Source organism: Brassica oleracea, chromosome C3 (assembly GCF_000695525.1).
Source record: "Brassica oleracea var. oleracea cultivar TO1000 chromosome C3, BOL, whole genome shotgun sequence".
NCBI lineage: Eukaryota > Viridiplantae > Streptophyta > Magnoliopsida > Brassicales > Brassicaceae > Brassica > Brassica oleracea.
Window position 1 is genome coordinate 34,533,607 of NC_027750.1, and position 4,020 is coordinate 34,537,626.

The following is a 4,020-nucleotide window of genomic DNA, read 5'->3' on the forward strand; positions in this document are numbered from 1 at the left end:
AACATGTTTAGTCGTAAAAGCCTTGTAAAGTTACAAGGACTTTACAACAAATTTTCTCTTTCCTCGTAAAATCGACGTAAATTTACATGTAAATTACCAGAAAACATTTTCCTTGTAACTTTACTACGACTTTACGACGAAATTCAGTTTTGTCGTAAAATCGTAATAATTTTCTCGTCAATTTACGAGAACTATATTTCCTTGTTATATGCATGTTTTCTTGTAGTGCAACTCCTACATTTTCAATTTCTTTTTTATTTTTAACCACCGAGATTGGGTTAACATTCACCATGAAGTTCTTTAATATATTAAATTTGCATTCAGAATATATAGGGCATTCCTTAATACTCCCTCTGTTCCTAAAAGATCCATGTTTTAGAAAGAAAAAAATTGTTTCAAAAAGATATATTTTTCATATTTTCAATGCATAAATTAAATGTAAATTGTAAATTTTAAAAAACATAATTGTATTTATTAAAATTCTATTGGTGAAAACTTTTGGGAAATAGTTGGTTACGAAAAATAATGTATTGGTAAATAAAATTTGATATATTTTCTTAATAAGTGTGAATATCCTAAAATATAGATCTTTTAGAAACAGAGGGAGTACTTGCTATCATTAATTACATTAAATAACTTGTGTAACACTAAAATCTATTCTATTAATTTAAGTTCTATTTTTATCTATTGATAAAAAGTTTTGTTTCAATTTTTAATGGTCCAATAAAACATGTAACAAGAAAAACTATATACATGTAACAATATTTAAAGTATTATAACACATGTAACAATATTAGTGTTAATAAAACATGTAACAGTATTAAAAGATTACAAAATCTTTGCAAGACTATACAAAATCTTTACGAAAGAATTTAATTTTTTTGCTTTTGACATATGTTATAATTAAGCGCTAGATCTCGATCCGCGCAACCACGCGGTTTTTTTTTCATTTATTTTTATATAAACATTTTGTTTTCAATTCTAAATTGGTATATATTATAATATATATAGGTCTAACAATTTTAAAACATAATAAGTTTACGGTATATTTTTTTCATTGAATAGATTGTTTCAAACGTTCACATGCATTTGTATCTTCTTCTATATATATATATTTTTGGATTATTATTTTATTATTAAAATAGTAACTATATATATAAAGATTAGTAAAATATTTTTTTTTTGTAACTGATAGTAAAATATTGTTTTATTGTCATATTGTTTTATGTAAAATTTTGTAACTGATAGTAAAATATAGTAAAATATAAAATTTTGTTTTATTGTCATATTCAAAAATATTGTAACATTTCACAAATTTAGAAAGTTTTTGAAAAATTAAAATTTTCGCTTTATAGATTTATATTATCGAGTAAATAATTAAACATTTAGTTTTTGTTTAATTTTTAAAATAAACTATATAGTTTAATAAAAAAATTTCATTGGTTTAAAGTAGTAAAAATTAATCATTTTTAGATAATATGATTTTTGTTACTTAAGAAAAATCTTTATAATTTTAAAAGTTAACATCGGGAAATATTTAAATAATTAACATATGGAAGTATAGTATTACGACATTAAATTATATCTATTTAATTTATACTATCTATAAATCCAATGGATCATCTATTGTTTAAATTCAATTATTGATAGCCCAATAAAAATTTCTGGTAGGTCCAAAATTTAAATGATAAGATTATAGATTAAATATAACATGACTTTATAGGAATAGATCCATTAGGTCCATTTTAAAAAAAAAAATCACACATGAATCAATATTGTGACTTCTGTTTTAATATATAAGATTTAATGGTTTACTATTTAACTTTTAAAATTTTAATATATCTGTCATTATAAAACTTTTAATGGCTTTAATGTATGGTACTATAAATAATCTAATTGCAAACCTAAACATTTTATGATAATATTTTAACACTATTATAGTAAGTTCACAAATTAATAAGTTTTGTACAAACTATTGCAAGATTTTATTTTAGATTTATTAATAAATTTTGACAATAAAATAATTTTATAAATCTAAACTGTAATATAATAATTTTTAACAATATAAATTAACAATATGACAAAAATATATAACATCAAATATTAAATTAAATAACAAATTAATTTAAGATAAATTAAAACCATGTTCCATATATACAAATATCTAAAGTTTTTTCCGCCGATAAAAGTGACTAAACAAAATTCAAAGGTAAAAAAATATATAACTCCAGCTAATTAAATATTTTATCAAATAAATTAATATAACAAAGTAAATTTTCGTTTAGTTGATTTGTAAATGAAACAAAAATAAGAAACAGAGTCTGCGTTTTAACGCGGGTCTATTCTAGTTAATCATTAATTGAACGATATTTATATTTAACTTTCAAAATACTTGCTATCCACTAAATACAGGAACTATAATACATTTACTTGACCAGAAACCTTGGTCAACAGCGGCTCAGTTAACGCGAAACATAGATAAAACCCCTGTTAGAAACTACGCTAGGCGCTAGTCGGGCGGCAATCCTAGACCTAGCGAGTTACCGAAAAATCGGAGATTAAGCGGGGTATACGCGGGGATTAGTTTTTATATGTTTTAAATTATAAATATATGTATACATACCATTACATGTGAAAGTTTAACGAATAATCAACATAGCTCAGTGGTTTGCTTAGCAATTGTTGCAGTAAGAGGTGTGGTGTTCAATTCTACTCTGATGCAACTTTTCTTTTATTTTAAGTAGCACAAGTCAGAAAAAAAAAATTAGAAACCAGTGGCATTTGTCCCACATCGACTAATTCCTTAGAAGAGGAGCCTCAAAGTCTTCTATAAATACATAGAGGAGATCCCTGCTCAACTCAAGCAAATGAGCTGTCTTATGGCCCAAACATTTGTCTTCAAAATCCAAAATTTTACTGTTCAAATTGGTCTTTTTGTCCGATTTCTGGACAATTAGGCGGCGATTAGTCGGGTTTTAAGTGATTTATTGCTTATCCGACTTATTGTAACGATTTGGCTAAAACCGCGGCGGTGCACCACCGTCGAACGCCTATGCGGACGCTTAGGCGGCTGGGCGTCCGAGTTTTAGAACAGATGATAAAACTATGCGCAACCGCATCTCTTCACTCAAGTATAGAGGTGATCACAAGTTCGAAGGGCTTATGCGACGGTGGTTTGAAGTGGCACCTTAGTATTTTTTTTTGCAACTTTTACACTAGTTTCCTTTTGAACCTTAGCTTACATATTCATTAGCTAGCTTATTCTTCTGTAAATGTTTATCCTTTTGATCAATAAATTTAAAATTTCATCCAAAAAAAAATTACTTCTACCATTTTATGGTATATGAATATCTTAATTTGATTAAATATATATTGCAAATCCTAATTATTTATCCTCCAAGCATAATAAAAATAAGTTTATAGTGCAAATCCTAATTATTAAAAAAAATTAAATATGCAAATAGTAGAGTGACTAGAGTCCATCACAGATATTTTTCTACCAACCTTGACGTCTTATATCAGATTAACCTAAAATTAACACAACACACATCGTCCAAAGCAGAAAAGATCCATAGCCATGACATTTACTAAAGCTTCAACAATGTTAAGCTGCTTAAAACCGGTTTGGCAATCAATGTTAAAGTCTTTCAAACTTCAAAGCATTACACAACACAAACCGGTGAGATGCTAAAGATCATATTTTCCGATCATAATGTAAGTTCACCCAGAGCCATGTCTAAGGCATACAAAACGAGGCAATTGTCTTAGGCCCCCTCCAAAACTATTAAATTTAAGGGTTTTTTTTCGGGCTTTTTGCAGAATTGACCTATAACTTAAAGTCAAACACAAAACTAACCTCATTTTTTTTGAAAATTGGTTTTGCCCTATTCACCCTACAAGTTCATATAATTTACGAAAATGCCATCAATTTTTTTTTCTTTTTTTTTCGAAAATGACAGTTTTACTCTCTCACCCTCATCATCTTCAAGTAATTACAAGATTGCCATTGTCATCAATACC